At 41.7% G+C, this 10,363-nt stretch overlaps 1 pseudogene; it reads right to left on the bottom strand.

Moving 5' to 3' along the window:
- Positions 1 to 1,263: 1,263 nt before the first annotated feature.
- On the bottom strand, positions 1,264 to 2,505 carry LOC139749704 (uncharacterized; annotated as a pseudogene).
- Positions 2,506 to 10,363: the final 7,858 nt, after the last annotated feature.

Genomic DNA, 10,363 nt, shown 5'->3' with positions numbered 1-10,363 from the left:
ATATATATATATATATATATATATATATATATATATTTTTTTTTTTTTTTTTTTTTTTTTTTTTTTTTATACTTTGTCGCTGTCTCCCGCGTTTGCGAGGTAGCGCAAGGAAACAGACGAAAGAAATGGCCCAACCCCCCCCCCCATACACATGTATATACACACGTCCACACACGCAAATATACATACCTACACAGCTTTCCATGGTTTACCCCAGACGCTTCACATGCCTTGCTTCAGTCCACTGACAGCACGTCAACCCCTGTATACCACATGACTCCAATTCACTCTATTTCTTGCCCTCCTTTCACCCTCCTGCATGTTCAGGCCCCGATCACACAAAATCTTTTTCACTCCATCTTTCCACCTCCAATTTGGTCTCCCTCTTCTCCTCGTTCCCTCCACCTCCGACACATATATCCTCTTGGTCAATCTCTCCTCACTCATTCTCTCCATGTGCCCAAACCATTTCAAAACACCCTCTTCTGCTCTCTCAACCACGCTCTTTTTATTTCCACACATCTCTCTCACCCTTACGTTACTTACTCGATCAAACCACCTCACACCACACATTGTCCTCAAACATCTCATTTCCAGCACATCCATCCTCCTGCGCACATCTCTATCCATAGCCCACGCCTCGCAACCATACAACATTGTTGGAACCACTATTCCCTCAAACATACCCATTTTTGCTTTCCGAGATAATGTTCTCGACTTCCACACATTTTTCAAGGCTCCCAAAATTTTCGCCCCCTCCCCCACCCTATGATCCACTTCCGCTTCCATGGTTCCATCCGCTGACAGATCCACTCCCAGATATCTAAAACACTTCACTTCCTCCAGTTTTTCTCCATTCAAACTCACCTCCCAATTGACTTGACCCTCACCCCTACTGTACCTAATAACCTTGCTCTTATTCACATTTACTCTCAACTTTCTTCTTCCACACACTTTACCAAACTCAGTCACCAGCTTCTGCAGTTTCTCACATGAATCAGCCACCAGCGCTGTATCATCAGCGAACAACAACTGACTCACTTCCCAAGCTCTCTCATCCCCAACAGACTTCATACTTGCCCCTCTTTCCAGGACTCTTGCATTTACCTCCCTTACAACCCCATCCATAAACAAATTAAACAACCATGGAGACATCACACACCCCTGCCGCAAACCTACATTCACTGAGAACCAATTTATATATATATATATATATATATATATATATATATATATATATATATAAATTACGGTTTACTGGATTTAGTCAGCCATGCGCCTGAAAATAAACAGCTATCACAGTTATTACAGAACTGGAAGGCCATAATAATCAACTAGACAACTAATCAATAAACAGTTTAAGATCAAGATGGGCTGGATATTTCCATACTTTGGAAAAGCACACGAGTGAAGTATATCTAGATAGACAAGGTGGCAGATATGCAGGGATGATTACAAAGTAAATAGTATCATTTATACCACACAATATACTAATAGAAGACTAAGCTGTTCATTTGCATAGTTATGCACTTGTTCATGATTATCTATGACGTTCACAATGGTAGACGTTCACGATGGAAGACGTTCACAATGATAGGTACAGGAATGTTCCTAGCCCTGTCTGTACAAGTTCTGTTTGGGAAAAGTCGTTTCTGGTGATGAATGCGGTCCATGGTAGAGAGAGGCTGGGGTGGAGGAGGTCTCGGTGACGAGGTGTGTCGGCAGTTTATCGCCAAACTGCCGTGTGAGTTGCCGGTGTTTGTTAGAGAGGGTGAAAAGATTCAGCGAAACGAGGGCTTCATGGATGGTGGTGTAAGAAGGGTAGTGAAGGATGATTCTGCATGCTCTTTTCTGCACTCTTAATAGCTGGTGCCTCTATGTAGCTGTCAGCGAGGAGGACCAGGCTCGGGAGACATACGGTGGGCTGAGATAGAATGAAGATGGTACACACATTCCTGAGCTCAACTGGGGGAACGCCTAATGATTTCAGACGATGGAGAAGGTACAGACAATATGTCGAAGATTTGATGAAAGTGCTGACATGACTCTTCAAGATTAAACCGTCGCCTACAGTGGCACCAAGAAGTCCGAAAGGCGTCAGGACCAAGAGTGATGTCAGTGGAGAGGATGCCGTATGCATTCAAGTTGATGCTTATCATCACAGTTTTGGTATGGTTGGTGGTGATGTCGTTGGCAGTACACCAATCCTGAAGGCTGTTGTTGATGTGCTGAAGTAAAATGAAGTCATTAGAGTTGTTGTTGATGGTGATGTCAGAGGTGATGTCGTCTTTGTACTTCCAGCTGTGGTTTGTGTCCCTCAAGGCGTCACTGACAAGGTTATGAAAGCAGAGCGGCCCCATCTTGGTGCCCTGTGGTACGCCGCATACTGGAGGTACTGAGCTCGAAGTGGTTCTCATAAATCGGACGGATTGGTATTGCTCGGTCAGGAGGTCCGCCAGCCACGAGACAAGACACCATCATAGTCCCAGGTCGACGGCTTTATGATGATGTTATGGTCGACCAAGTCGACAGCCATAGTGAGGTCTAAGAAGGTGAGTGGCACCAGGTCTTGCTCTTCTCCAAGTTGCGGTAAACGAAGTCTAGGAAGCTGACGAGGCAGTGGGGAGGTGGAGGATGACTTCATGTTTCCAAACTGCTTAGGGTCTACTGAACCATCAATACCAGCATAGGCCCAGTCAAACACGAAACATTCAGAAACTAGACTAGGGATTAGAGTGGTTGCAACAGGTCGTAGGCTATTACGAGACTCTGGGTTGGTGAATATGGGTAATAGAGTGACAAATGCTGTCTTCCAAGCTGTGGGGCATAAACAGAGACCCATTTGAGGCCTGGAGGAGTATCACATCATGAAGAACATCTTACAAACTAACTTGGTCACAAGTTGTAAGGTGGTCCGGGGCGGAGGGAGACGGATGAGGATGCACGAGAAAAAATAATCAAAAGCAAAATATATAACAATAATACAACACAGTAAAATGAAGTAAGATTGATATGTAGAGCTGAGAAAATGAATTTCTCAGTAGGTGCCTGTTTGACTACGAGAGTCATGATGCGGGTAGTGGGTAGGAACTGGCACGAGAAAAGAGGAACTAATGAAATGATGTTCAAAATATTTCCCCACAAGTCCCAACTACTAAAATGTTATGTAACAGCTCATTAACAACATACATACGGGATCTCTGTGATGAACAGCGGTGAGGGAATCGAATGCCAGATCTCAGGATTTCACGTCATTCAACTCATTTCATTCTCAAACAAAACCTCAAGTAGATTTCATTACAATATCATTGCTTTTGTGATGCAAAACTGATTTATTAACGAATCTCCCAAGAAAGCTACCATGACAGATCAGGAATGTTAAAGACAAAAACTTATGTAACAAGATTACACCCATGTTGAAGGTGAAGGTGTCGGAAACACTTCTCTCTCCCCACCTGTATCAAAACCTTCCTACGAGCAGCTGTGGAAATCCTTATCCTAAGTCATGATAAGTCTCCTTATTTAGCAAATAATCAAATATGACAAGCCCCGGATGACGACCGTAGTGATAACGAAGTCGTTACCTGAGAACGTATCGGAAAAGTGGTCGTCTACAACGCGTCCTTGGAAACACAGTTGGATATGATATGATATGAAAGAAAGAATCCATTCGTCCCTACCTACCTACCTACCTACAACCTAGCTTCTACGAAGAAAAAAAAACTACCTTACTTGCGAGTACTCACGAAGAGCTTGGGCCAAAAAAGGCAAGGCTATCATGTCGCAGTCGTTTAAGTGCTGTCAGGTGTTATACGAGAGAGAGAGAGAGAGAGAGAGAGAGAGAGAGAGAGAGAGAGAGAGAGAGAGAGAGAGAGAGAGAGAACCAAACAACTTGTAAGTACCTACGTCGAGGTCTTACCGTATGGCAGGGATAAGGTACATCCAACATATTCACAAAATACAAGCGAGACGGCTCGGTCGTGCCTCCAACACCAGGACGACCCCCTAAGCCAGGCTGGGCACCACCACACCACCTCAGGCAACACGTGATAAATGTTTTACAACTCCGTCCTGTTTAATGATATACACACTACTACACAATTTCTAATGACTTTAAATATTTACCATATATATATATATATATATATATATATATATATATATATATATATATATATATATATATATATATATGTAAAACTATCTCCCCATACAGTACAAACAGGTATTACACACAACATTCAGTAGATTTAAGTGTTCGCTATATAAACAGTAACACACAACCTTCAATGGACTCTAAATGCCAAATGTATATACATGCAAGAGACATTCTCCAATGGTTTTAAATGCTCGTTCTTTACAACAGCAACAGACCACCGCTACAGACCCTTAATGGCCATCATTTAAACTCTAAATTTCTGCCATATACACAACAGACTCGACTCCAGTAACTTTAAATGGTCGCCGTAGAAACGTCAACAAACCGCCCCACCCACCCTCTTGCCACTTTAAACTCCCCCACACTTAAGCAACATGTGACAGGCGATAAGAGAGGTGGAATTCTGGCCAAATAATAATGTCCGCTGGCGAGTGACGTTGACTTGACCGCCGTGCCAGGCACGACAAACAAGGCCGACCCACCACCACCACCACCACCAGGTCCCGCCAGATGCACAGAACACAGCGAGGGGTTCCCGCCAAATGCACCCACCGGTCGGGAGGCGCCAGGCTCACCTTACTCAACAAATAAGAATGATAAACCCATTGGCAGCAAGTGACGCCGTCTGCCCCACCCTCTGGCGAGGACTTACTTCGTCGAGTTGACAATATGAATAGAAAAAAAAGGGAAAGAAATAATGACATCTTGTACATGTATATAACACGCATCTTCACCCGTATTTACGAGGTAGTAAAGCATGATCTTCCTCCCCCTAACCCGTCGTGTAAGACGCTGATCATCATCCACTGCTTCACGGGTCGACGACCAATGAACAGCAGTAGCGATCAAGACACGAGCGCCAGACGTGTGAACGTTCGCCAGTCTTGGCGTTAAAGAAACGTCCACTGTCAACTTGGTACGTTGAGATAATATATGGGTCATGGGGTTCGTTTGCTTCGAGTATACACAGTGAACTGGAGGAGGAGGAGATGGGAGGAAGTAAAGAGGAAGAAGAAATAGGGAAGAATGATGATAGGCAGAGAGGAAGATGTGGTTTTTGCTAAAGGATGTGCTGAAGCCAAAGCAAATAATTAGTATTGTCATAGAGGGAGCGAACCATTAAAAAGGTTGTCTTTCTAATGAGTGACTAAAGGTATCTGGTTCTGAATGCTACAATACAACCATCTATTACAACTGGTTATTATTATCATCATTATTATCATTATCAAAAGCAAGCACCTCGGTGGTAATGCGGTTTGCAAAACAGACTTATATATAATTCACCCGTGCGGGCTATATCCCGGCACGGCTGAGGGCCCACAGCCAACCCAGCTGTTCATCATTCCTCTGCCTGGTTGATAAAGGGGTTCGAACTTGCATCAGGATACAGCACCACAGATGAGACGGTCACGCTGAAAGCTTGTAATTCAGCTTGAGTGTACCCAGGTCGGGGTGGCCATGTCTGGGGATACTGGACACCAGTCACCGACCCCTGAGCCTACCAAGGGTTGGTACTTGAATGTTACATAACAATAATAATAATGATACTACTACTACTACTATTACTACTACTATTACTACTACTACTACCACTACTACTACTGTTACTACTTCTAATACTACTACTACTACTATTACTACTACTACTACCACTACTACTACTGTTACTACTACTAATACTACTACTACTACTACTATTAATGATAATAATAACAATAATAATAATATGATTATAATTATCTTTATCATTACCATTACTATCATCATTTTGTGTCATTATCACTTATTTTATTATCAATTTCATCAAAATTCTCAATTATCATTACCGTTATTATCATTATTATTATTATTATTATCATTATTATTATTATTATTATTATTATTATAGAGGCAATTTCCAGTACTTCGTCCACAATCCCAAACCCTGCGACACCCAACCATGAGACAGCTTCTTGCAATTGCGGGTACTTGGAATGAGACAATCTGTAAAAAACCCCACATGTATTCTGAAACGCGTTTCTGAATTCTAAAGCATTAAGACGGAATCAGAGTATCTATAAGTATTTCGAAGCACCCAAATGTTTTTTCTAAACATGTAGATGTTTCTGAAACATAGTGACGTATTTCAAAACATCCAAGAGTATTTTGAAAAAAACAGATGTATTCTTAGGAACCAGACGTATTTTGAACACCCACAGTTATTTGAAAACAATCGAACGTATTTTGATGCACGTAGAAGTATTTTGCAACAAACAAATGTATTGTAATAAAAATGGTATTTTACAACACCTAATAATATTTTGAAGCGCCCAGATTTATTATCCACCACCCAGATGTATCATGCAACATCAAAATATAACCTGAAACCAAAGGCATTATGGAACACGCAAGCGTATCTTGCAACAACTACATGTTGCTTTACACATTGTGTTGCTTTACACACTACGTGTTGCTTTATACGCTACGTGTTGCTTTACACATTACATGTTGCTTTACACACTCTGTGCTGCTTTACACACTACGTGTTGTTTTACACACTACATGTTGTTTTACACACTACGTGTTGCTTTATACGCTACGTGTTGCTTTACACATTACATGTTGCTTTACACACTACGTGTTGCTTTACACATTACGTGTTGCTCTACAAACTACGTGTTGCTTTACATATTACGTTTATGTTTTGCACGCTTCGTGTATGTTGTAAAGCAGACGTTCTATTCTTGGCTGAACAGAAGACTACTTATTACTGTTATGAGAACATTTGAAGATGTTCACCGAGCAGTGATATTGAACGAAGACTATGTCTAACAATAGCTGGTATACATCATTCTTCCTTCCTGGCTTAAACGAAGTCGGCAAAGGGATAACTTGACACAAAGGGGTTAAACAAACACAAAAATCATGTAACATGCAACAAAGAACATTTAACACGACCCTTATTTTGTTATTTTCCTTATTGCTGATGGACAAACTATCCAAAAATTTCAATGCCAGCACGTATTAAGCAGCAGTAAGCACCCACTACGGAGAGGACGCAAGTACGTTATCATCAAAGTTAAGATGTACACATTAGACCACATCACACTGGGGAGCCTCAGGTCTGTTGACAACAGCTGCTGATGCTACGTCTGATGTTTACAGCGCCAGCTGATCACCTCAACTGTGTAGCAGGTCTGTTTAAGCAAGATATCTTTCCATTTTTCTAATAAAAAGTCGACGTGCAAAGTCTCCCGTACAGACGACGCTGGTAATTAAGATCCACACGTTTCCATAGGTTTAGAGATAGAGAGAGAGAGAGAGAGAGAGAGAGAGAGAGAGAGAGAGAGAGAGAGAGAGGAGCCTACCCACACACCATCACCAGGTAAGCACACACCCGTACCTCCACCATCGGGTGTAGCACAGTGGACACGAGTACCGTGTCGTTAGCTCAAGACAAACACAAATCCCTTGCGGGTCATACCAAGCCAAGTCAAACATAACTCAGCTGCAGTGTTGTAACAGCCTGTAATCACCTGTTCCGACTCTCATTAACCTACTTATTTTTTTTCATTGGAAAAAAAAAAAAAATGAACATTATACTTCAGCTGGTTCGGAGCGGGAGGACCCAGGATGTTGAACTCGCACACCCCCGCCACTCAGGGTACAATTAGTAATGCTCCACCATGGGACTGCAATATGTAGTAATTCATCTTACATCACAAACGTTCTCGCTGGACACATTACGAGAGGAGAAAAATGCCTTCCTTACCAGGGTGCGAGTTTAAAGTTTCCTCTCTTTTAGCATAATTCATTTTCGCTTTGACGTTAAAACTATAACACAGCAATCACTTTACCTGAGTTACCACACTGTCTGGGTTTGTTCTACAGCCACCACCGGGTCCTCTTGTGGACCTACGATTGTAAGGATGTTCCACATATCATACCCTGCCTCTCCGTGCACGTCCGCCAGTCGACGAGAGTGCAGTCACAGTAATAACTTACCTGCAAGAAGAGAGAAATGGAATTAATGATCATATACAAGTTCATAGTAACAAGGAAGTACAAGTATTTTTGTTTTTACATCGATTTCCCGCCAGATATATCAGCAGAAAGTATGGGACAACTTATATGTGTGGTATATGTACATGTGTGGCTATACATGTGTGGTATATGCACATGTGTGGCTATACATATGTAGTATATGTACATGCGTGGCTGTACATGTGTGGGATATGTACATGCGTGGCTATACAATTGTGGGATATGTACATGTGTGGCTATACATGGGTGGGATATGTACATTTGTAGCTATACATGTGTGGGATATGTACATGTGTGGCTATACAATTGTGGGATATGTACATGTGTGGCTATACAATTGTGGGATAAGTACATGTGTGGGATATGTACATGTGTGGCTATACATGTGTGGGATATGTACATGTGTGGCTATACAATTGTGGGATAAGTACATGTGTGGGATATGTACATGTGTGGCTATACAATTGTGGGATATGTACATGTGTGGGATATGTACATGTGTGGCTATACAATTGTGGGATAAGTACATGTGTGGGATATGTACATGTGTGGCTATACATGTGTGGGATATGTACATGTGTGGCTATACAATTGTGGGATAAGTACATGTGTGGGATATGTACATGTGTGGCTATACAATTGTGGGATATGTACATGTGTGGGATATGTACATGTGTGGCTATACAATTGTGGGATATGTACATATGTGGGATATGTACATGTGTGATATATATACATGAATGGCTATATACGACGAAGAATTATTTATAAGGCACATACTACTATTTTGTTAGACAGGCAGATTTATGTTGAATTATTAAGCACAATTACTGAGCCGGAGCTGAGAGAGAGAGAGAGAGAGAGAGAGAGAGAGAGAGAGAGAGAGAGAGAGAGAGAGAGAGAGAGACGGGGGGAAAAATTGTATTGGGCTGGCGGAGACACATCAGCGTCCAACATCGCCTCAATGTCCTATTTAATCAAAGTTCAGACGGACGTGTCCACCGGCAGGCATAAGCCAGGTCCTACTGTCCTCACACAGTACTTATATATATATATATATATATATATATATATATATATATATATATATATATATATATACACTTTTTCCCCGCCTGAAAAGGATATATATTGAACGTTCCTGCAAACGTATATCTTTACACAAATCATCAGCAGCTGAAGCACAGCTATGAGGTGTGGTGGCAAGAGTCGTGATGGGAGACTTGGTCTGGTGAAGACCTCGACTACAGACTTGCCCTACTGAAGCAGGAGCAAGGGCTTGAGACCAGCGGGATCATTATCTAGTCTTGCCTCGGGAAGGGGATCCTAGCGTGATTATATTCCAGTCGATCCCTTTTAAAAACAATGATATTCCCCATAACCCTAGCTTTAGCAGACCACCAAGATCACCTTTCCTCACATCAAGAGCAAAAGGTAAAGTAGATGGAATCTACCGTCTACTTAAGTAAGGCTTATGATGACCAAGGACATGTCTTACATACACCTTCCCTCCAACACATACACGGGAGTAGATATGTAGTTTGATCTAAGTTCTTCTTACATGTATGATCAGAGTAATGCTCCTCCCTCGGAGGTTTTCAAACTCTTCTTACATTTATCGTGAAATTGTTCCTTGACACCGAACTCTGATCCTCATCACTTAATTGTTCATTTGCATTATATATATAAGCAGTACCTTTCATATATACAATACACATGACAATTATAATCACACACACACACACATAATATATATATATATATATATATATATATATATATATATATATATATATATATATATATATATATGATATGTATTTTCTACCTCCCTTGCTACCGTCGACACCTCCCACTGAGAGCCATGATCGATGATGACTGGGCCAGCGAGAATTATGCGAGCCGGGATGCCGACGGCAGCCAGGGGCGGAGGGGGCGAGGAAGAGTAGTAATAGGAGGAAGAAGAAGAAATAAAGGAGAGGAAGAGGAGAGAGAGGAGAGAGAGAGAATATGTTGATTACGGTATAATGAATATGATTTGAATATAATTTTCCTCTCCTTCCTACAAATTACTTCCCACTTTTCATAATGAGAGGCAGGATCCTGGGGAGTCAATCCTTTGGTCCTTTTTGCTTGCTGAATTGTATTCTCCCTCTCCCTCACCTCACCCTCCATCTCTCC

The sequence above is a fragment of the Panulirus ornatus genome, chromosome 8 (genome assembly GCF_036320965.1).
Source record: "Panulirus ornatus isolate Po-2019 chromosome 8, ASM3632096v1, whole genome shotgun sequence".
NCBI classification, from domain to species: Eukaryota; Metazoa; Arthropoda; class Malacostraca; order Decapoda; family Palinuridae; genus Panulirus; species Panulirus ornatus.
This window is presented reverse-complemented; position numbering and strand designations above follow the sequence as displayed.